Here is a 25774-nt window from a genome sequence, read left to right as displayed (position 1 = left end):
GGTTTTATTGTGCTTTGCTTTATTGTGTTTCTCAGACAATGCTTTTTTCTACAAATTAAAGGTTTGTGGCAATCCTGCATACAGTAAGTCTATCAGTGCCATTTTCCCAACAGCATTTGCTTATTTAGTGTCTCTGTGACACATTTTGATAATTCTTGCAATATTTCAAACTTAACTATATTTGTTATGGTGGTCTGTGATCAGTGATCTTTGATGTTACTATTGAAAAAAGACTAAGATTTGCTGAAGGTCAGATGATGGTTAGCATATTTTAGCAATAAAATATTTTAAAATTAAGGTATGTATGTTTTTGAGATATAATCCTATTTCGTACTTAATAGACTACAGTATAGTGCAACTTTTAATGCACTGGGAAACCAAAAAATCAGTATGACTAGCTTTATTGCAATAATCACTTTATTGAGGTGTCTGGAATTGAACCCACAGTATGTCTGAGGTATGCCTGTAGTGACAAGAACACTAGGGAAAATATCGATATTAATAAACGATTATATCCGATACGATAAACATATAATTCTATTAAAAATACAAATATTTTATGAGATATTACTATGTGACATCACTATGTGTTTTGCTGCCCTTTGTACTAATCTGTCCCCCAAACAAGATTGTGATTGACCTGAAAGAAAAGTAAGGACTTGAATTCTGGAGCTTCAATATCTTACCTGACGCAAGTAGAAGTCTCAAAAGGCAATGGAGTTAGCCAGATGTGAAAACAGAGTAAGGATGTAAAATACCAGATCGTCTATTGTACAGTTTATTGGAGGTTCTCACTAGAGCAGTAAACAAAGAAAAATAGTAATATTGCAAATTAACTAATTTAAAAACTGGATTAATTCATGTTCTATACAGGCACTATAGGTATAGAGCAGGGAAGAAAGTAGGTACCAATTCCCACCTTTAAGGAGTTTACATTCTTGTGAAGGGAGATAATAAACATTAAAAAAGTTAAATACAGAGTGTATTAAATGGTGATAAATACTGAGGAGAAGATAAAGTAGCAAAGGTAGATAACGGTTGCATGAGGGTGGCAACATTAGACTGTTTGTCCAGGGAGAGTCCCACTGGAAAGGAGAATAAAGACCTGAGAGAGTCGTGGGAATATCTGGAGGAAGAGTATTCCAGGTGGAGGAAAGAGTAAGCAGGAAACAAAAGCAGCTTGGAGTATTCATGGAGCAACAAGGAGACTGGTCTGATTAGAGCAGGTGATCAAATGAGTGTGAGATGAGGTCAGAGATGGAGTCCCAGGGACTCCACTGAAGAACCCAGTGGACCAACGTAAGGATTAGAGATGCAAGGAGAACCCATGGCAGAGTCTAGGTCCAACATAGCAGAAAGGGTTCAGAAGGTCACACAATCTGAGGACCAAAGCGCCTAGGACTGAATTTGGGCAGCTGAAGAAAACGCTTGAGGCAAGGAGACTGGTATCAGTGGATAAAGTTTTGAGAAAAAAAGAAGAGGAACCTATTCTGTAACAATCCTGGCTTAGTGTTATTGGTCTGTATAAATTATCAAGTGAACATAAAATTTCTTCCTCTTTCAGCAATAGATACGCTAGCTCAGGTTGATTTGCATGAAGAGAAATATAAAAAAAAGAAATCTAACCTCCCATTTATCAATTGATTTTCTGTGTATAAGCAGTTATTTGTGCATTTATTCAAGTGAGCAAATGAACAACTGCAACTAAAGCTTTATAATCCTGTAAGGTCCAGAGTCCAGAGTCTCCTCCTGTTTCTGATTAATTCCATACCGCACCTAGCTACAGAGCTCAGGAGCCAGAAACCTGATTTGCATGACCGAAAATTCTCTCTGACCCAAGGATCTTGCCTTGGGTGGTATAATCTCTTCCCCCTGTGTTTGTAGAGGGGACACAAAAACATTTCAAAATCCTGCCAACACAACTCAGAACCAAGTTGAGAATTTTCTATGGGCCACAAGTGACAGTCGTGAAACAATTTCCTGCCAAAGATGCTTACTTATCCAATAGAGCACTGCAGAAGATTTCCTATGACTAATGAAAATCATGAGGGTGAGTTTTATTTTTAAATATTGCTGTTATTGTTTGTGCTTGTCTCTGTGTGTGTGTGTGTGTGTGTGTGTGTGTGTGTGTGTGTGTGTGTGTAGGAGAGACAGAGACAGAGAGACAGAGAGACTAGGTCTAGTGCTTCTAAGAGAAGTATTTGAGTCACAAAGATAGAGCAGACCTGAGGGTACAAGACATAAGACTTAGATCTTTTACTCTCTCAAGTCTGATCCACCTGACTGCCACACATCCTTTTCTATATGTCATAAGAACATTACTTATTTCAAAAATATAACCAGAAATTAGCAATTAATAAGTGTGCTATTTGCATTCTAAAGTCATGAAAAATTACCTTATAGGATTGAAAACCAATACTCTTATACTGGCCACTCTTTGTAATAATGAAATAAAAGCTTCTTTTAAGGAACGTGTTGCTGTGGAATTCCAAGATGCTTTTAATATTCATGGTAAATACATTTTAATGTGCAGTAATTGGGCATTTTAGGAGTAGAGATCCAACCTATAGTGGCTAATATTCTGATTCATAGTAAATCCTGAAAAAAACTGATGTATAATGAGACTGTGGGTAAGTAATTAACCTTCTCTGTTTGGAAAAATAAACAAGGACAACTCATGGACAGATAGAGAGTGGAAAATGTTATTTCTGGCCATCAGTGGGGTATTATTCAAATTATCCTAACATAAGATTTATATATTGCTCTAAAAAATTTTTATGCAAGAATGTGGTATTGGACTACTTTGATGTTAACTTTAAACATTTAAGTGTTTTGCAATATTTAATGAACTCCTTTTTGTCACTGTTATTTTTTCAGTAGAATGGTTGGATTGTACAGGTAAATTTCCCCTGTGTTTTCTTCTTTTTTTTTTTTTTTTTTTTTTCTTTTGCGGTACGCGGACCTCTCACTGTTGTGGCCTCTCCCGTTGTGGAGCACAGGCTCCGGACGCGCAGGCTTAGCAGCCATGGCTCACGGGCCCAGCCGCTCCGCGGCATGTGGGATCTTCCCGGACCGGGGCACGAACCCGCGTCCCCTGCATCGACAGGCGGACTCTCAACCACTGCGCCACCAGGGAAGCCCTCCCCTGTGTTTTCTTATGTACAAGACCATATTATTACATGAGCTTTTTTTTTTTTTTTTGCTATTGTTGACTATCTATTTAGAATCTAAAATTATGCAAATATAACAGGAAAGGAAATGCAGTTTATGTTCTCTTCCTCAATGATGTTTATATATCACTTGAGAAATTTAACACAATTTTTCTCATTGCCTTATTATGATTTTATATATATGTCATACACATAATAATATGCTTAATTTCAAAGCAATATTCAATAGTGGAAAAATATGAGGACCAAAAAGTGACAGAAAATGAGAGTTATATGGGCAGGAGTAGATGCAGGAAACGATGTTGTTATAAAAGGACAAATCAATTTGAATGGAGTGGAAGATATTCAGATTGTAGAAAATTGAAGAACATTGAAAAGTGAGCAGCTGATTTAGCGATGTCACTGCTGTTGACCATTGCCAGTGAATTTACAGTGTAATATTAGGAGAAAAAGTGTGACAGAAAAGACAAAGGCAGGTGGTCTGGCAATTTTTTGAGGAAGAAGGTTGGATGCAAGAACAAAGATACCAACGGATGATATGACAATTTATCTAGGAGAGCTGGACGAAACTTTCTGCTCAAACAGTACCAATAGTAATTATGTAAATAAATCCAATTCTCACAGGCATTTCTCAGGCATTTGGCTGAGAAATAAGTAGAAAATTGTTGGTCTCTAGCAAGAAGAAAAATGATAATATAAACAGGAAGTGAGAATATAACTGAGTCATGTTATAGCCAGTTTAATAAAGTAAAGATGGCTACATCTTGGTTACTTAAATTCTTGGAATTCTTGGAATTTGTCTCAATTACTTAAATAATTATTTTTAAAAAACAACAATTAAAAAAAACAATTAAATAATCTGAATGACATGAGACCATATTATCTTCAAATGCATTTTCTGAAAAAAATTTAAACATGTAGAATTTACATTCAGAATGAATGAGCTTTTTCTATAATTTTTAAAGGCTACACTCCACTTACAGTTATTACAAAACATTGGCACAGGAAAAATATATTTCCTGTGTTGTATAATGCATCCTAGCAACCTGTCTTACACTCAGTAGTTTGTACCTCCCGCTCCCCCACCCCTATATTGCCCCTCCCTCCTTTAAAATTGTTTATAAAAGAAGAATGAATGAGTTTTTTCATACAGGCTTTCAAAGTAAAGATCAGATTCAAAGATGAAAAAGGATTTTCCCTGTTTATTGCTCATTTCTCAGATTCTTGCTTTTTGTCATAAAATTTGATTCTCTTCGATGTGATTGTCACCACATAGTGACGCATTTACCTCACCAAATAAAATTTCGTATTTCATCTTTTATATATGATTTTAAAGTACTAACACGTACTCAAATTTTAATTTCCAGGAAATCAATTGAAAAGATAGATGAGTTCTTTTATTACTCTTTATTCAAAATTGTGTTGGATTTTTAGTCAAATTTAAATCTTCAGGTAACTCATCTCCTAACCTCTATTAGTCTGCAGTTAGATGTTTTAAATATAGAATTGAAACACACATAAATAAAATATTTAAGTTTATCATTTTTTACTGTGTCTCTTTTTTTTTTTGAAGTATAATTGATTTACAATATATTAGTTTCAAGTGTACAATTTATTGATTTGATGGGGTTTTTTTTGGGTTTTTTGTTTTTTATTTTGTGTGTGTGTGTGTGTGTGTGTGTGTGTGTGTGTGTGTGTTTTGGCGGTACGCGGGCCTCTCACTGTTGTGGCCTCTCCCGTTGCGAAGCACAGGCTCCGGACGTGTGGGCTCAGCGGCCATGGCTCACGGGCCCAGCTGCTCCGTGGCATGTGGGATCTTCCTGGACCAGGGCATGAACCCGTGTCCCCTGCATCGGCAGGCGGACTCTCAACCACTGCGCCACCAGGGAAGCCCATAATGTTATAACTTTTGCTTCAACCTGCCGGGGACCAGCCCCAGCTGGACAGGTTTCACCCAAAGGGGAGACGGAGTCGGCGTGGACAGAGCACAAGACACCTCAGAGGATGCAAGGATCTGACAAATTTATTTTTCACGATTCCAAAGTATTTATACTATAAAATAATCTCATTTTCAATCTTAACAACCTCATTCCCATGCCAAAAAATCTCTTACACAAGCCATAAAACAAAAGTAATTTACATCAACAGATTACATCAGCAGGTTAAACAGGTTAAATAGTCTTCTTATCGCTTATAGTCTCTTTCATCCTCCGTGGCCAGGCACACCCCGGTCACAGTCCAGGTCAGGAATGCAGTCTGCGGTTTCTTCATTGTTCTTGTACCTGTATGTTCTATTCAATCAGCCAGTTATTCAAAGCACAAACTCAAACACATTATTCTTTTAGCAACTATAAATATTTACAGGCTGTTTTCTTCTTCCTTTATAATCAAAACTTACCTACTCTATCTAATTTGCTATTTACCCACTATAGCATAAAACCTCCCCGCCACCATACCCAAGTGTTTCCTAACATCTCTAACTCCCCAGGAGGGCCAAAACCCATTCAATTTGTCTTCTAAAGTAAGCTTTTGCCACACAAATGCTCCTATTGTATTTCCCTGAACCCAACGCCCTGGCCTGGGAGTGGGGATTTCAGGTGTAGCCATTAAGGGAGCCGGAGTAATCACAATCTTTTTTGGTTTTACCCTAAGTTGGGGTCTTTCCCTAAACCCTCCATCGGAGCTGGAAATATTTCCCAACACTAATAGCAATCCCATAAAAATCACCTTAAGCAAAAGCAGGGGGGGGAGACAAGGGGAACCACACAGAGGAGAGCTTTGCTTCTCCATATTTGTACCTGACAGTACCAGCTTTGCTTGGCACTATGGGTCTCGTCCGTGCTGAGACTCAAAGGTACTTCCTATACGGCTCCCGGCATCAACCATCAAATGTATTCCAGAAAACTCAAAAGGAAAAGGAAAATCTATCATATTTGTCCATATTTGTTCTCCTTCCTTTGTTCTGTCTTCCTTACTGATGTTCCAAGATTCCTTGTTTTATCATTCCCTTTCAATTTCAAGACTTTATTTAGCCATTCCTTTAGGACAGGTCTGCTGGCAAGAAATTCTCTAAGTTAACCTTAATCTGAAAATGTCTTTATTTCCCTTTCATTCCTAAAGTGTGTTTTCACTGAGTAGAGAATTCTGATTGAGTTTTTTTTTTCAGCACTTTAAAAATATTCTGCCACTTCCTCTGATTTCTGTGGTTTCTGATTAGAAATCTATTATAATTCAAATAGGTTTTCCCATAAAGGTAAAGAATCATTCCTCTACCTTCAAGATTTTTTTCTCATTAATTTTCAGAAGTTGGATTATGATGTGTCTTGGCATGGATTTATTCAGGTTTATCCTATTTGTGGTTTGCTCAGCTTAGTGAACATATAAGTTAATGTCCTTTGTCAAATTTGGGAAATTTTCAGCTATCATTTCTTCAAATACTTTTTCAGCTCCACAGTCTTTCTCCTCTCCTGGGCCCCCAATGACATGTACATTAGATCTTTTGTTATAGCTCCACAGGACCCTGAGTCTTTATTCATTTATTTCAGTCTCTTTGTTGTTCAGATTGGATAATTAGTATAGTACTATCTTCAAGTTCACCGACTAATTCTTCTGTCATCTCTATTCTCTGCTAAGCCTATTCAGTGAGTATTTTATTTTGGACATTGTATTTTCTTAAATTTCTATTTTGTTCTCCTTTCTATTTATTTACTGAGACTTTCTATGTTTTCTGATTTGTTAAAAGTGTGTTCATAATTGCTTATTTTTATGATGACCACCATAAAATCCTTGACAGGTCATTCAAATATCTTTGTCATTTTGATGTTGATGTGTATTGATTGTCTTTTTTTTTTTTTTTTTTTTTTTTTTTTTTTTTTGCGGTACGTGGGCCTCTCACTGCTGTGGTCTCTCCCGTTGCGGAGCACAGGCTCCGGACGCGCAGGCTCAGCGGCCATGGCCCACGGGTGCAGCCGCTCCGCGGCATGCGGGATCCTCCCAGACCGGGGCACGAACCCGCGTCCCTCGCATCGGCAGGCGGACTCCCAACCACTGCGCCACCAGGGAAGCCTTGATTGTCTTTTTTTAATTTGAGATGATATTTTCTTGGTTCTCCCAGGTATGAATTGTGATTTTCTATTGTATCCTGGACATTTTGGGTCTTATGTTACGAGACTATGGATTTTATTTCCATCATCTGTTTTATCAAGGCTCAAATGGCAGCAAATGTATGAGAAAAAGAAGATATCTCATATTGCTAAGTGAAGGTGGAACTACAGATCCCCCACTCAGCATTAACACTGTGGAAGGAGAGAGGCACTTTGTTACTGCTGTGTAGGGCTCTGGTCCTCTGCTGACACAACCTCACCTGGTAGAGTGAGGGCCACCTCATTACTGTTCTCTGTGTGATCTCCGTTGACTTGGTGGCAAGGCAGCGGGACTGGCCTCACTGCTGCTGGATGGGAATGAAAGTTCCAGCTCTCCTCTTTGCCTTCACTGACAACAGCCAGGACGAGAAGGGGCACATTGTTAGCTGAGTGAAGGTGAACCCCTAGGCTCCTCAGTCTTTGCTGAATAGCGGGAGTGGGGCTACAGTTTTCTCTGTGGTGTTTGGTTGGAGTAGGGGAGTTATTGTCTAAAAGTTTTCATTTTGTTAGATTGCCTATTCCTGGTCCTGTGATCACAAAGAGCAGGCTTTCCTTGGGGATTAGTTTATCTTCGCCCATTGGCATTTCTGTGTTGTTGGCTTCTCCAGCACCCAGCCAGGGATATATTAAGGAAAAAGAAAAAAAAAAACAAAAAACGGAGAACTCGCTACGTGTCATTTTTGACACCTTTCAGAGTCTTCTTGTATTTGTTTTATATATATATATATGTAGAGTTTTAGGCTTCAGTTATTATGAGGAATAGGAAAAAGTGTGTCTATTCCATTTTGTCCCGGAACTAGGTAATCCCTTGGTTTCTTAATTGACTGATAATATTGTTTCTAATGTCTTCAAACATTTGAACAAACATTCTCACCAAACAATTAATAGACTTGAGTTTATTTTCTCTGGACACATTTCTTTGGCTTCTTCAATCAAACACAATTTATCTCACTCACCTTTGGTTGATGGTGTCTCTTACTTGACTAAAACCTGAGTTATTAAAAATTTTTTTGGTTGCAGCGTGATTTTTCCTTTTATATTTCCATGAAAAAAATTTTTCTATAATGAGATTTTAAATTTTATAATTTTTACCACAGTTGCTTTACAATAATTTGAAAATATTATAATGAATGCTAGTCTGGTAATGCCAGTGTATATTGTTAACCTTTAGCAAAGCTACAGTATCTTTGCATAATAAATACATAACTCAATAATAAAATAATCCACACCCTAATGTACCTTAAAATGTTTTATTCAAAGTCTACTTTTTTTCTCCTTTACTTGTTTTGACATGATTATGGTTCCCTGGTAATAAAACAAAGATATAAAATAAAGTGTTGCAGTGCTGTGACAGTCCAGCCACTCAAAATGATGTGGAGTTATAACTGTGTCACTGCACTTCGTCTTGATGCAACTACTCATCTCTGTTACTGTAGTGAAAAGGCAGCTATAGACCATATGTATATGAATAAGCATAGCTGAGTTCAGTGGACAGCAAAATTTGAATTTTTTATTTTTGTGTCACAAATACTATTCTTTTCATTTTTCCAATGATATAAAAATGTAAGATCCATTCTGAAATCACAAGCCTTCCAAAAATGTATGTCAGACTTGAGTTGGCCAATCCCTGCCCTAGATCACGTTTAGCTTCATAGGATACAGCAAAGTGATGAGGGCATATCTGGAATCTGGCAGAGATCCCCTCATTTACTGTGAAGTGTCCACACTCAGCAACCCTTCACAACCCATGGGAGAAGCACTTCTCTAACCCCTGGTCTACAATGAGATATTCAATCCCACACTGTTTTCTGAGTGGCTGCTGCAATCCACCCCTGTGATACTTAGAAGTAATGAGATCCCTCAAGTCTATCTATGAAGATTGAAACTTGGTCATAGACCTACAGGTTACTTGAAGTATAGAATAAAACTTCTATTGTAGAAACAGCAGTAAGATTGAGCTGAATGGTAATATGAAAATTCTCTGGCATAACTTTTTCAGAATCTCACCCCAAAGTAGATGACGTAGACACTTTCCCTGCAACTCACCTTCTCTGCCTCTTAGTGGTGTTCTTTATTATCAATGTATCCCGGGAGGAATATCGCAAAAATGGTAAGTTACTAAATATTTAAATAATTAAAGTCATGACATCTTAAGAGAACTGTCCACTACTCTGACAGACTTTGACATGGTTCCTGAGTGGTGATGATAACAGAGAGGAGCAGAGTATGAACTTCCCATTATAAAAGCAGAATTGGAGCCAAGAGATGTGGCAGTCTCATTCCATTGTTTACTTGTTGCTTTTGATGGGAGCTCATTCATTTAGTTCTGGACAACACAGTTTAAGAGAGTTTGACAAACTGCAAGTCATCAAGTGTACCATTCCCCCAAATTGCAAAGCTTCTAAAAACATTTCTTTTAAATTAACAGAATAAATAAATAAATAGTTGAAATTTCTCAACTATTTTGATAACCCTTCATTGAGAGTAGATTCTCTCAGTCTCTGTTTCTCCCTCTCTCTCTCTCTCTCTTCAGAGTTATCTCAACTGTTAGCATAAGAAATAACTGCTTGAAGTTGTAAAGAGTCATATTTGAGCTCTATATATAAGGAAATATTTTAATGGTGAGACCTTTTTCATTATTTAATATACCTGAAAAAAAGGTCATGAGTTGACTAACCACTGATACCACTTAATTGAAATCTTAATGGTCATACACAGGAATTGTTTTTCTTATATTAAAGAGTAGATTTCTAAATCAGATGGAGGATTGAATTATAATATATTTTATCGTAAAGAATGTGCAAGTGTAAAGAAGAAATCTTATATTCTCAAGCAAGATTTGTAGGTTGATGTTAAGAAAAATTTTACCACAGAGTTTTCACAATTTTTTAAAGTTGCTGTAAGAAAAAAATTATTATCTCCTTAGAAAAATAAAATGTGCAATATTTTACAAATTCAAAAATCCTGAATATGCAGAAATTTTCAAAGATACACACTGGGATTTTTTTCAGTATAGATTCCTAGATGGCATTAGGAATCAATGAGTATTAATGAATGAAATCCCACAAAAATATTTTATTCTAAAAACAAACACACTGAATTTAAATAAATGTTCTTAAGTAAAATCAAGACAAAATTTTTTAAAACTCAATTTAAATGAACACAGTCAACGCAACAGAAAAATGGTTATTGGCACAATACAGGAAGCAAAATTTGAACAAATATCTTTTAAAATTCCTAATAATAGATTAAAGCAATCCATATAGTATTAGAATCTACTTCAAAGGATAGAGCCACACAATCCAACTGAAGGAATTCAAACATCATAGCTATGGAAGGGCTAATTGCAAATATTTCACTGAGGACTATTATAGAACAGGCAACAGGAAAGCTACCGTTCTACTCTCTTAGGCTGATAAAAGAGATGGATATGGAAACACTAAAATCCTCCAATGGGGTTTTGACCTGGGTCCAGATTTGTGACAGCAGCAGTGGCAACAGCAACAGAAGTGACATCAGTGGCTGTAGCTGTGGGAAAGAGGAGGAGGTTCTCATTTGTGCAGTGAGAGGGCCTGCAATGGAGGCAAGCTTGCCCATCTGTCCCCAGAGCCTATTCCTGTGACATCTGCATAAATATTAACTCTCTGTTCTGAGTGTTGGAAGAGAAACAAATATTCATAGTAACTTTATTTGTATTAGCAGAAAATTGGACACAAAGCAAATACCTTTCAATAGATGAAAGGTTAAATAAACTGTTGTACATCCATACAGTGGAATACTATTCAGCAGTAAAGTAGAGCAGACTATTGATTCATACAGCAAACCTTTTGGACTTACACTGTTCTTTGTGAAAAAAAAGTCTATTTCAAAAGATTATATATTATGTCATTCTATTTGAATAACATTTGAAAAATTACATAACTATAAAGATGGAGTGTAGATTAGTGGTTGACAGGGTACAAGAGCTGAACAGGGTTGTGGAGTAGGAATATAAAGAGATTGTATGAGATATTTTCTTTGTGTTATGGAATATTTCTGTATCTTTATTGTGGTGGTAGTAACTTGACACTGTATAGGGTGGAACATTACATAAACACAGACGTACATACACACCCAGACACACATACACGTCAATGCATGGCAAAACGGTGACACCTGAATGCTACATGTTGTATAGTTAATAATATTGTACCCATGTTAATGTATTGGCTTTGATATTTTGCTATAGTTATAAAGATGTTATCTATCATTAGTGGAATATGGATAAAGGACACACAGGGCTTTATATGTAAAAAAAAAAAGGCAGGAAAAGAAGGCTATGATTGCCATGCTGTATCAGGTAAAGTAGAAGAAACTAGAAATGAAAGAAAAATAAATTCACAACAGAGAAAAAGAAACTAAAAAACCCAGCCAAATCAAAATTTTAGAGCTGAAAAATATATCTAAAATGTAAATATTACTTAATTGACACAATAGCAGAATGTAGACGATGAAGTAAAAAGACCAGAAACTGTAAGACAAATCTATAGAATTTTTTTTTATCTGAAGAATAAAAAGGAAAATATACTTAAACAATGAAGAGAGCTGTGGAGAAACTATAAGGTAATACCAATAGTTCTAACACAAAAATCATGAGATTCCCAGAGGAGAGAGCAAGATTGAGGCATAAAATATACCTTGAAAAGAATGTCAAAAATTTCTCAAACTTGGTGATGATTTACACTTAAGGTTACAAAATGCTTGGCAACATACAAGAAGAATAAACTTCAAGAATAGCTACATGCCTAGATACATCACAGTCACAATTCTTGAAAACCAAAGGTAAAGAAATAACTCCTGAAAGTTTCTAAAGGAAAACAGCAGAGAAGAAATGATTTAAGATCAGGTGGTTTCACATCAGAAATCATAGGAGTAAGAATACAGTGCATCAATAGCATTCAAATGCTGAATGAGAAGACTGTCAACCCAGTAGTCTATATATCCAGTGAAAATAGACTTCCTTCAGTGATAAAGACAAAATTAAGACAATCATGCACGAAAGGAAGGAAAGTCAAGGAATTTATCAGAATATTTGTTTAATAAGAAACTGTAAAGGAATTTCTGCAAGCTTAAGGGAAATGACACCAGAGGGAGTAATAGGGAGGAAAGGAAGGACATGGTGGATAGAAATAAGATGAAGAGTTTGTCTATTTCAGTTTTCATTCTGAAAATTAAAAATTTCTTCTATTTTTTTTAGAAGACATGAAGAAAGAGAAAGGTATTTTATCTTCATCTATGTACAAAGGATTTGATTAATTAATAACCTTTTAATAATTATAATTATAATTATATTATAAATTATAATTATAATAATTATAAATTATAATTATAAAATTAATAATCAATTTAAACTTCTTAATTCATTTGTAAATTGTATCAATTTATTGGAAACAAATAAATTTATCTAATCTGTTTATTCAGAGAAAGGAAGGAAGGAAAAGGAGAATTTATCTCCACCCAAGTGGAAAATACATACCTGAAGAAAAACTCAGACTTGGATTGTATAAAAGCAATGTTTAGTACCTTGGCATTATGTAAAATAGAGTTTTGTCCATACAAGAATTAATATTTGATCCTCTGTAATTTTATTTATGAATTACTTCAGTTATTTTAATCAATATTTGTCTTACTTGTTTTGCAGAGAAAATAAAAGAAAATGGTGAGTTTCAAATTTTGATCCACTTACAAAGATATCGTTGCAGCAAACCCAGTTTTAGACAATAGTAAGGAAAGGGTTCCAGTATCTTCACATTGTATAAGGAAAAACCTCCCCCTGGTATACCAATCTATTTGAAACTCTGTTCTATTTGCAATTTGCTTCAATTTAATCTGTAATAAGTTTGTTCCTATTTGTTTTTCCAAATTGTCAAAATTTTTGTCTAATTTTTTTTTTCAGAGACAATGAAGGAAGAAAATAAGCCAGAGCAAGGTAGGCCTTTTATCTTCATATAAATATAAATTATGTAGCTAAAGCAATGTCAGCCCTTGTCTCTATGAGAGTAACTCTATGGGTATTTTGGCATTTTGTTAGAACCAAGGGCTTTGTTCATGAGTAAATGAATTGATTAGACCCTCTGTTATTTCATTTGTAGATTTCTTCTACTGATTTATTTTTTAGTTCTATTGAGGTAAAATTTATATAACATTAAATTAACAATTTTGAAGTGTACAGTTCAGTGGCATTTGGTACATTCACAATATTGAGTAACTATCACTTCCATCTAGTTCCAAAATAATTTTATCACCCTAAAAGTAAATTCCGTACTCGTTAAGAAGTCACTTCTCATTCCCCTGCTCCTTAGTCTCTGGCAACCACTGGTCTGCTTTCTGTCTCTGTGATCTCATATGCATGGGATTATACAATATGCCCCCTTTTCTGTCTGCCTTCTTTCACTTACATAAAGTGTTTGAGGTTCAGTCATGTTGTAACGTGTACTCGTACTTCATCCATTTTTAAGGTTGAGTAAAAGTTCGTTGTATGGGTATACCACATTTTGCTTATCCATAAGTTGTTGATGGGCATTTGGGCTTTTTATACCTTTTGATTATTGTGAATGGTGTTGCTTTGGATATTTCTATACATGTATTTGCTTGAATGTCTGTTTTCAAGAATTGGGGGTTTCTATACTTAGCAATTGCTGGGTTATATGGTGTACAATTTTTTTACTTTTTGAGAATCTGCTAAACTATTTCCCATAGAGATGGCACCATTTTACATTACAATCAGCAATGTATTAGAGTTCCAGTTTCTCTCCAATCTCAATAACACTTGTTATTTTTCAATATTTAAAATTATAGCCATACTAGTGCCTGTAAAGTGGTATCTCATTGTGGTTTTGATTTGCATTCCCCTAAGGACAAAAGAAGTTGAGCATCTTTTCATATGCTAATTGGCATTCCTTGGAGAAATATCTATTCAAATTCTCTGCCATTTTTAAACTGGGTTCTTTTTCTTTTTGTCGTTGAGCAGTAAGAGCTTTTTTCCTACATATATTTCTGATACTGGGCCCTTAAAATATATAATTTGCAGATATTTTCTCCCATTCTGTACCTTGTCTCTTCACTTTTTCGTCTTTTGATGCACAGAAGTTTTCAATTTTTTTATTAAGTCCAATTTCTCTGTTGTTTTTTCTTTTGTTGCTTGTGCACTGGTGTCATTTCTAAGAATCCATTCTCAAACCCAAGGTCATGAAAATGTAACTTTATGTTTTCTTTTTAGAGTTTTATAGTTTTAAGCTCTTGTATTTAAGTCTGATTCATTTTGAGTACATATTATGAATGTAGTAGAACATAAAACAGTGAATAAGAGAGTGAATTAATTACATGAATTAATAGTCAGAGGTTTTTCACGATGTTAAATGACTAATTGGATTTTCAAATAATGTGGTTGAAATAAAAAAAAAATATATAGTATACTCTGTTTAACTTTTTGAGGGTCAGCCAAACTCTTTCCATAGTCTTGCTACGTATTACACAGTATTACATAGCACTGCATAGTATCAGGATTTGAGAGTGCTGCTGTACTCTAACGCTTCGTTCTTCTATTGTAAATTTCTTTCTCTAAAAACAAAATACACAGGCAAATGCATGCCCCATTTTTTCTCTTTTATCACATATTAAGTTAAATTAAAAGAAAATAAATTATTTATGAATCATTGGAGTAGATTGGTTAAAAATAACTAACAATTATATGCTTAAAACTTTCTACCGGAGAGACCTGGTAATGGGAGAATTATATTATAATGAAAGTCAAAGCAAATAATAACAAAGAGAATGAGAGAGGGGCCATATGCAGATGAAACAGTTTTACATTTTATAGAAAATAGAAAATGGGTATTATTAGTACATAGCAGAGCAACAGTGATCATAAAACAGAAGAGGAGGCCTACCCTCCTGTATAAACCTTTAACGATTTCCAGACATATCAATGTCAAAGGCAATGAAGAATTAGAGTGCATCATGGAGTTGAAAATAGGGTGTACATGGAAACAACTTTTATGAATTTTCCCAGTATGAATTTTACTGCCATATACTCAATAATCTAGGAACTTGCTCATCACACAAACAAAAGACAACTAATACTTCATCTTTATAAAAATTGAATTTCTCTAAAGAAAAAAATTTCTTAACTATTTGCTACTTAGAAGGGCTCCAAAATAATGGCTGGCTCTACGTCTTATGATCCTAAGGAGGAATTCACCTTCTATAGAGCTATTTCCAGAGACAAAGGATGTCCAGTTTGCTTTTAAATGGCCTTACTTTTAAATATGAATTCATTACTAAGCCTCACCCATCATTTGACATGTTGTTCGACAAAGAGGATGAAAAGCTTTTTTTTTTTTTTTTTTTTTTTTTTTTTTTTTTTGCGGTACCCGGGCCTCTCACTGTTGCGGCCTCTCCCGTTGCGGAGCACAGGCTCCGGACGCGCAGGCCCAGCGGCCATGGCTCACGGGCCCAGCCGCTCCGCGGCATGTGGGATCTTCCCGGACCGGGGCACGAACCCGTGTCCCCTGCATCGGCAGGCGGACTCTCAACCACTGCACCACCAGGGAAGCCCTGAAAAGCTAATTTTAAAAATGATGTTGAGGACTTCCCTGGTGACGCAGTGGTTGGGAATCCACCTGGCAATGCAGCGGACATAGGTTCAAGCCCTGGTCTGGGAAGATCCCACATGCCGTGGAGCAACTAAGCCCTGCGCCACAACTACTGAGCCTGTGCTCTAGAGCCTGCGAGCCACAACTACTGAAGCCTGCACACCTAGAGTCCGTGCTCTGCAATAAGAGAAGCCACTGCAATGAGAAGCCCGCACACCGCAACGAAGAGTAGCACTTGCTTGCCGCAACTAGAGAAAGCCCGCGTGCAGCAATGAAGACCCAACGCAGCCAGAAATAAAATGTAAATAAATAAATGTTTAAAAAATGATGCTGAGCTGCCCAGAGATAATACAGAGAACAGATTATTTTATTGGATAAAATAGTTAATTTTGATGTCAGACAGACTTTGGATAAGGTTCTGACTCTGAAATAAGCAACTGTGGGGAGCTCAGCAAGTAATGTATCCTTGCTGTAACCTCAGTTTACACTTTTGCGTAAGTTTAATAACTTTCCCGGAGCACTTTTGATGATCAAATGTAATGCTACTTCTAAAGCATGTATCACAGAGTCTAGTATGGGGAAAGCACTCAATGAATGTCAATGGTAATTGTCATGATGGTGGTGATGATGGTGATGATAGCAATGATGTTATTAAGTCTTAATAAGGACTTTAGGAAATCATTTTGTGGGATTTTAAGTTCAGTCATGATAAATTAAAAATTCTTTATCTACTTTACCACTTGGCAAAGAGCAATGTTGACCCCTATATATTTTACAGTAAAACACCCAGAAAATAAATGTTTTTTTCCCTCTAAAGTGGCTAACCTATTTTATATATAGAATAGGTGAAGAGATTTTTGGGAAGATTTTGTGTTTGTTTTGTTTCTGTTTCATAGTGATTTTTATATTACTCTTTTTTATTTTTCAGATCAAATTAAGAAAGAAAACGGTAAATTTAATGATTTTTTACAAAATATGATCATATTAGCTGTTTCATAAGAATTCTTATATTACTCTTTTTATTTTTTCAGATCAACTTAGGAAAGAAAACGGTAAACTCTTTTTTTTATTTATTTTGGGCTGTGTTAGGTCTTCGTTGCTGTGCATGGGCTTTCTCTAGTTGTGGCGAGGGGGGCTACTCTTCACTGTGGTGCACTGACTTCTCATTGCGGTGGCTTCTTTTGTTGCGGAGCATGGGCTCTAGGTGCGTGAGATTCAGTAGCTGTGGCACGCAGGCTCAGTAGCTGTGGCACATGGGCTTAGTTACTCCGCGGCATGTGGTATCCTCCCCAACCAGGGCTTGAACCCGTGTCCCCTGCATTGGCAGGCAAATTCTTAACCACTGCACCACCAGGGAAGCCCAGAAAATGGTAAACTTTAATGACAATTTATAAGATGTGATCTTTCTATAGTGATTTTTCTTGCTTCCTCCCTTTTCCGTTCCTCCTACCTCCTCTGTGTAATTTTCTCTTTCGTGATTTTTATTCATCCTTACTGTATTACAACTTCCGTTACCTGTTTCTCTCTTTGTTCTTCTCTTGTCAGTTAACTTACTTTTCCCATCATTCTTCTCTTTATCTAATGTATTATTTTTTGATTTTCTCCATGCCAACAATAACTCCTTGTCATGGCTCTGAGATGAGCAAAATGTTAATGAGAATATATCTGAAAGAGCTCTTGTGGTGCTTACTGTGCCCACAGTCTGATTCTAAGAAAAATTCAAAAGCTCTTCTATGCAGGACACTTTTTAAAAAGTACAGTCGATTGTTCCTTGTAGAGAACGCCACTGTTTTCTACCTTGTGATTGAAGCCTCAACTGGCTGCCCCAGGGGTGGAGATTTAGGGCATAGTGTTACAGAGTCTTCGTTTTGCATTTAAACAGACCTGGTTTCAAATCATTGATCTGTCCATTTACCAACAGAAACTTCTTCATGTTATTGACCCCTTTGATTCTCAGATCTTTCTGTTTTGAACAGAGGAGCACTACTTCACAATTATTTTGCTAGTATTAATTACATAAAGCCTTTAGCAAATATTTAAGTCACTGGAAAATTGCATAAGTTGTAGCTTGTATTGCATGACAACATTGCAGGTGATGATAATCATGACTCTCAGTATTCTAAATTAGATTAGAAAGAATACTTCATGGAGGAATTTGATAATTTCCCTCTTGAATTTTAACTGTAAAATTGTCTATATTAACACATAATATGTTTTCTTTCTTTTTTTTTGAAATGTGTTGGAGAAAACAGTATATCATCCTTCCAAGTGAGTTTAATTTTTCTTTTCTCTGTAACATTAAAATGAAGTTTTTACTTTTGTTTTTCAGAAAAATTGCAAAAGGAAATTGGTAATTGTATTCTAATAGTTAACTATTTGCAAGATTATGTCCTCCTCTGGTGATCCCTTGCTTCTCTTCATTCTTTCCCCTTAACTCCTTATTTTAAGTATCTCTTGCATTTCCCTTTTGCCTCTGTATATTGCAGCTATCATGTTAGGAATAATTTACCTGCTTACCTTGATTAAGTCCTTAAAATCATGTGATTCAACTTTATTTTATCCATGAAAATAATTTCAGAAGGGAGCAATGGCTTGACTAATGATAGAAATGATTATGATAAACTCCTCAGAAGAATGCATGTCTTTTTTTTCTGTATCTTCATCTCTTTGGGAGTCCCCATCTTACATGTGCATCTCCTTTCAGATGAGAGGAAAGCTCAATTTAGGAATGGTAAGTAACTCAGAAGTTCTTTCATGGAATCAAATTCCACAAATAATAAGACACCTACCCTTTTCTAAACCTCCTTCCCAGAAAAAGTCAGGAGTAATATACCATTGCATGTGCTCATTGTGTAGAAACATAAATGGAAGAGAATCTGTAAAAGTGAGTTAACTCATTTTCTTTCTTAGAGTATCTTTTTTACTGAGATGGAAAAGAAAAACAATGTAATTGTTTTGATGGATATTTCCCAAGCTTTCCTTCCTTTCTCTTCACTTCCCTCACCACTCTTTTCTTTCCTGTTTCCGTCTTTGCCTCACCTTTTCAATTCTTTATTCTTTCACCTCTGTTTTTCCTAATTCCTTACCTTTCTCCTTTCCTCCTTGCATTCCTTCCATTTCGTCCATTATTCTTTCTTTCCGTCTTCATTTCTCAAACTATCCACCTTTCTTTCCATCATTTCTTTATTTTCTATGTTCCCTTTTTCCCTTTTCTTCCTTCTCTTGCTTGTAGCTTGATTTTTCTTCTAACTTTACCTTTTTTCTGTACATATACACAAACCCAACCATTTTCAAATTAAAGGGATGGTCACACTATGGTGAGGAAGGAAAGGGACAGAGAGATAAATAAGTAACTGAATACTTAGAGAATGCCAGTGATGAGAGAGGAAAAGATATGAGAAGGACCAGGGAAGGGTAATAACATTTTCTCATTTTGTTCACTTGCAGGCTGGCAGAAGACATCATTGTACCCTGGTGAGTACATTGGCCTGAAGATGATTCTAAGACATATAATTAAGCTCCTAAATTCTATGAAACATCATGCTAACTACCACATGATGGAGAAAAATATAGAAAGCACAACTTGTGGTCCATAGCAAACATGGCAAAAAATGATCATTTTTAAAGTATTTTTAAAGTATTTTTAAAGTATTTTTTAAAATACTTTTTTTAAAGTATTTTTAAAGTATTTTTTAAAGTATTTTTTAAAGTATTTTTTTAGTATTTTTAAAGTATTTTTTTTAAATTTTTTAAAGTATTTTTAAAGTATTTTTCTTCTCATCTCTTTCTCACCTCCATCTCACAAGACACAAGTTAATTAAAGCAGATTCCAAGAAATGAAAGCAGAGTATAATTTTCTCTTCTGTGATTTTTATTTATTCTTACTATATTACAACATCAGTACTCCTTGCATAACTCAAGGTTATGAATTTTTTTCTCTAATTTTTCTACGGAAAATTTTATATTTTTAGCTGTTACCTTTAGGTCTATAACACATTTTGAGTTAATTGTTTTGTGTGCGTTAAGGGAAAGATCTAAATATGTCTTTTTGTATGTGGATATCCAATTGTGTTAGCACCAACTCTTGAAAAGAGTGTACTTTTCCTCATTGAATTGCATTGGACCCTTTTGAAAAAAATCAATTGATCATAAACTGAATTCTGGACTCAAATTTCTGTTCTGTTGCTCTAATTTAGTTTACTCTTCTCTTTTTTAGTCCTTTCAGGGAGAAGCTTAGGCTGTTGGTTTAAGATAATACTCCTTTTCTACTTCAGACATTTAAAGCTCTAAATTTCCCTCTAGGCACTACTTTTAGCTGCATCCAATAAAGTTTGGTAGGTAGTGTTTTCATTTTTATTCAATTCAAAATATTTTCAAAATTTTCTTTTGATTTCCTTTGTGATCCACAGATTATTTATAAATATATTGACTAATATCCAAATGTGGTTTATATCTAAAATTTTCTTCTGTTTTTTATTCCTAATTTAATTTTATTGTAACAAGAGATCATCCTTTTACGGGCATTCTTTTATTAATCATTTGAAATATTTTTTCATGAATGAGTGAGTCCCAATTTGATGTGTGCCTTTGTTACTTTCCATGTAAAGTGATTATTTCTGACAATTTTTCCAGTCTTAATTGTTGCTTTCGGTGAGAGGATTTGCTGAGCTATTTACTCAGCCATTCCAGAAGAACTCTTCATGTTATTTTTGACATTTTTCTCCAAACTTAGTAGGCTTCTCAACATTTCCTGACAGTTTCATGTGTTAATAATTATATCCAAAATACAACTTTAGACATATTTGTCAATCTCATTTTTTTCTTATATGTTTCCCTTTATGATTGCGCACTTGAAGCTACCCGGTAAAACTGAAAAAAGTCCATCATCTTGATTTTTGCTCATTCTTGATTTTCCTACAACACTTTGTTCAATGCACTATTCCCTTGAGCTGAGTGCACTTTTAATTTCATCTCTTATTTTAGCTGGCCTACAAAAGTGATTGCCATACTTGTTCTGTAAAGGCCAAGATTGTAAATACTTTAAGGTTTGTGGGTTATATGGTCTCTGTCACAGTTACTCAACTGTGCCCGTTTAGCACAAAAGCAGCCACAGGTAATACATAAAGAGTTAGCATCACTGTGCAACAATAAAACTGTATTTACACAAACATGGGGTGGGCTGGATTTGGCTCCTGGACCATAATTTGTTGACTCTTGGTCTAGAAAAAATCACCTTTTAAACTTGAAAATTTACACATTTGGGGAGTTTTTCATTTATTTTGATTTATCTTTGAAAAAAAGGTGAATAATTATTTTTTAAATGAATAGTTTTTTTAAAATAGGATGTCAATAACAGATCCAAGAATACTCTCTTTCAAATTAACTCCTGTAGTCCTGTTTAGGGCACAAGATATGTTTCCTAAATGATCATAGGAAACAGTTTTAGCAACTGTTTTGTCTCTTCTTATCATGGATGTCTCTACATGCAGTCAGTTTTATCTGTTTTGTCACTTCTATTGCCTAAGCATTAAACCAAGACCACATGCTTTTTAAGTGTTGGTTATGATATTTTGCTTTCATTTAACAATGTTGCCGAAATACCAGCTTCCCTGTGCACCGAGGCGGAACAGAAATACGGAAACAGGGATTTTGGAGGAAGAGAGAGACGGCTTTATTTTTCTTCCAGGCAGCAGGAAAGACACAACAGGCTAGCGCCTCAAGAACTGTGCCCCCCCACTCCTTGGGAATCAGGGAAGATGTTATATGTGGGGCTCGAAGTCCAGGGTATATGATAAGAATCAAAGTAGTGAAGGTCTTGCCTTCTTCCTTTCCTTTGCATTATTTCAAAACAGTCATAGCTGGTGTCAGGCCGCTCGGTAATTGGGGTCCTGCAGTCTGGTAATTGTGTCCGTTTGCCTCTGGTTTATCGTTCAGTGACCTTGTTTCTGAAATGCAAAAACTATAGGGGGTGATTTGTTACGAGGGGTGTACAGAATGTAAGTGCTGGGACCTAATAAGCTTAGGAGTAAGGGGCACGGGTTGTAATTCACACAGAGCTAGGGGTGATAGGTACAGAATGTAAATTACATAGTGTCAGGAAGTGAGGTTAGCTTTGTCAAGTACAAATCTAGTTAGTACAAATTAGTGACAGTTAAAGTAAACCAAGGAGTGATTAACTCTTTCAGGCCAGGTTACGTTTCTTTAGCCTGTTCGCTGTTCCCTTTATTTTCCTTGTTATCAGGGGAGGGAAAACTTCATTTCTACTTTTGCTGCAAGAACAACAGCACTTTCTGCGTTGAGCAGTGTAATTAACTTTGATTTTTACAAAAATCAATTCCCACATCTCTGTGGTTTAACCACACATACAAATTTTATGAATATACCTGGGTCAGTGGCTCTCCTGGGCAACTCTCTTCAAAATAGTAATTCTGAGAACAAGTTTTTTTCCCCAGTCTTCTATATTCTCAATTTTAAGGGCCTTTTAGTTCTGGAATTGGGTGGGAAAGTGTTACAGTGAGAAGAAGAACAAAAAAAATCACATGAACAATTTTCTTGTCAAGCCTAGAAATGATATGGCTCCCTGCTGAGCACATTTTATCAGTCACAACTCAGTCACATAGTCTCACCTAAATGCAGTGAAGGTGGTGAGAGGCAGACATGTAATTTTGCTATTTGCTTAAGAAGAGGGTAACTGTGAGTTGGGAATGCCTGTAGTCTGCACCACATAAAGTATAAGCTAGAGGAAGTAATTCTTATCAGAATATTTAATAAGAAAAGCAGTGGAAACTTTAGTTCAAGCAAAAGTTATCGAATAAATTTGGATCCTTAGCAAAAGAAGTATCAAATAGAAAAAATTACCCCTTGGGGCACAGCGGTTGGGAATCCGCCTGCCAATGCAGGAGACACGGTTTCAAGCCCTGGTCCGGGAAGATCTCACATGCCGCAGAGCAACTAAGCCCGTGCGCCACAACTACTGAGGCTGTGCTCTAGAGCCTGCAAGCCATAACTACTGAGCCCGTGAGCCACAACTACCGAAGCCCATGCGCCTACAGCCCGTGCTCCGCAACAAGAGAAGCCCCTGCTCACCACAACTAGACAAAGCCCGCGCACAACAACGAAGACCCAACATAGCCAAAAATAAATAAATAAATAAAATAATAAATAAATTTTAAAACAAAAGAAAGAAAGAAAATTACCTCTTGTACCAGGAAGTTCAGGCACTAGGTCTGATAATACATATTTCTTTTCTTTTCAGACTGGAGGAAAGAATTGTTCCAGGCTGGTGAGTCCATTCCCTGATGACCGAAGAGGGACTCTACTCCTGACTCTCAGGATCAGTCTCAGGATTTGTAGATGAAAGAGTCCACGTGGGAGTACATGCATGTCCCACAAGCTCAAAGATATCTCAGGCTAATACAAATAGTTTCTCGGCTTCCAGGATCCCTGTTCTTCAGAGATTAAAAGGGTTATTGTCTTTGCAGTGAATATTACTCTGGATCCAGCCACAGCACATCCTTCCCTCACCTTGTCAGAAGGGAACAGATGTGTAACCTGGGGAGTGAAGTCTCAAGATCTACCTGAGGACCCACAGAGATTTTATTCCCTTCCCTGTGTGCTGGGTCATCAGGTCTTCACCTCCAGGAAGTGCTACTGGGAAGTAGAAGTCGGAGACCATGGAGCCTGGGACCTGGGAATTTGTAGGCCTCATGTAATGAGGAAGGGGAGGATTTGCATCACACCTGAGAATGGTTTCTGGGCCATCAGGTTTTATAAGGGTGAGTACTGGGCACTCACCTCTCCAGAAACGCAACTTACTCTAAAGGAGCACCCTGCCAGGGTGTGTATTTTCCTAGAATATGAGGAGGGGCGTATCTCATTTTATAATATGATAGATAAATCCCATATTCACACCTTGTCTCAAGGCTCCTTTGATGGGCCCTTAAAGCCTTTTTTCAGGCTTTGGTCCAGTGATTCAGGGCATTTGACCATCTGTCCAGTGCCTGAAGCAGCACAGAATCCCCTGTACTAGGAGTATCATATAAGCTGCAGGTCAGTGTGAATTGAAGCTTCTGATCATGACATGACTTCTAGACCAGAAGCAAATTATTTTTTCTTATCCATTTTTATGGTTGTCCCTATCCTTTTATATTCTTCATAAACAGCTCCCCCAAAGCATGGTGCAGGGTAAAAAACTGTGTTGCTTATGGTATGTTTAATGAAAACACTATTTTTATATATATATATATATATATATATATGCTCATATAATATAATCATATTATCACTGTAAATATACGTAAGAAACTAGTGCATGTGATTGCCCATACAGTGTTGTAATTTCTTTAAGATTACAAATTTAAAATGACAAAGGTAGAAGTAAGGGAAGAATACCTTTTATTTTATACTCTTTTGTATCTGATAAAGGGAAAATTTATAAATGGAATGGAATATTTATAAATGGAATATTTCTTGCCATATCAATAAACAAAGGATGTCACAGTCGTCAACGATTGCAGCCCTCCAACATGAGCTGGTGAGCTCTGAGGAAACTCAGCGTTGAAAAGAATACCTGCAATCTAGCAGCTGTCAGACTGCAGCCACTCCCTGAGGTGAACCTGAGGAAACTCAGGGTGTGAAAATACAAGATACTGGCCCCAGATAGCTGAGGTGCACATCAAAGGAGCGATTTCAGTGAGCCCAGACTCATCTATGTATGCATCTTCCCATACATAGAAAAGAGCTAAATTCCTTAATTTGAGATATCTGGTTTTCTTTAATTAACAATAATCTTTTGACGTTCCCGACTACCTGCCCTTTGTTGCAAAACTCCTGTATATCCTGGCTCCCCAAGAAGATGTGGTACATTTATACAATAGAATATTACTCAGCCATAAAAAGGAATGAAATTGGATCATTTGTTGAGACGTGGATGGATCTAGAGACTGTCATACAGAGTGAAGTAAGTCAGAAAGAGAAAAAAAATATCGTACGTTAACGTATATATGTGGAATCTAGAAAAATGGTACAGATGAACCAGTTTGCAAGGCAGAAATAGAGACACAGATGTAGAGCACAAACATATGGACACCAAGGGGGAAAGCGGTGTGGGGGGGGAAGAATTGGGAGATTGGGATTGACATATATACACCAATATGTATAAAATAGATTAATAAGAACCTGTGTATTAAAAATAAAATAAAATTCAAAAATAAATAAATAAATAAAATGTAATTTGGAAATTATTTGCCAATCAATTTACCTCCTCTTTTAATGAAAAACAAAAGCAATATCTTGGGCCACATGACACCTCAGGTGACTAGAAGTTAAATAGAAATGCAGTTCTGTAGTTCAAGAAAGAGACTGAACAGGAGATGTAGATATGGAGTCACGAATATGCGGGTGAGAGCTGATTTCTAAGGCGTAGATGGGAAATAATATTTAGGAGGAAAAGAGAAGAGAATCTAGGACTGAATCCTAGGAAACAAACATTTTAAAAGCCAGTGTAAGGAGCGTCTGCAAGGAAAAACAAATGATTGAGACAGATAAGTGGAAGGGTTTGACATTGCAAAAGCCAACAAGGAGAAAGTGACAAGGAGAACGCTGTGATCAGGAAAGTCCCATTGCTCAGCTAGATGAGTTATTTCATTCATATTTGTTTGGTTGGATGTTTACATATTTATTTATATGCTACCTTATTCTAAACAACAATTTTGAACAGCTCTTTAAAAATTCTTTCAAAACAACAATACAATACTAAAGAAATGAAATTAAGAAAAATGAAAAACAAGAATTAAAATGTAAAATAAAATCAAGAGAGTTTATATCCAAA

The sequence above is a fragment of the Grampus griseus genome, assembly GCF_964374135.1.
Source record: "Grampus griseus genome assembly, chromosome: 10".
NCBI classification, from domain to species: domain Eukaryota; kingdom Metazoa; phylum Chordata; class Mammalia; order Artiodactyla; family Delphinidae; genus Grampus; species Grampus griseus.
This window is presented reverse-complemented; position numbering follows the sequence as displayed.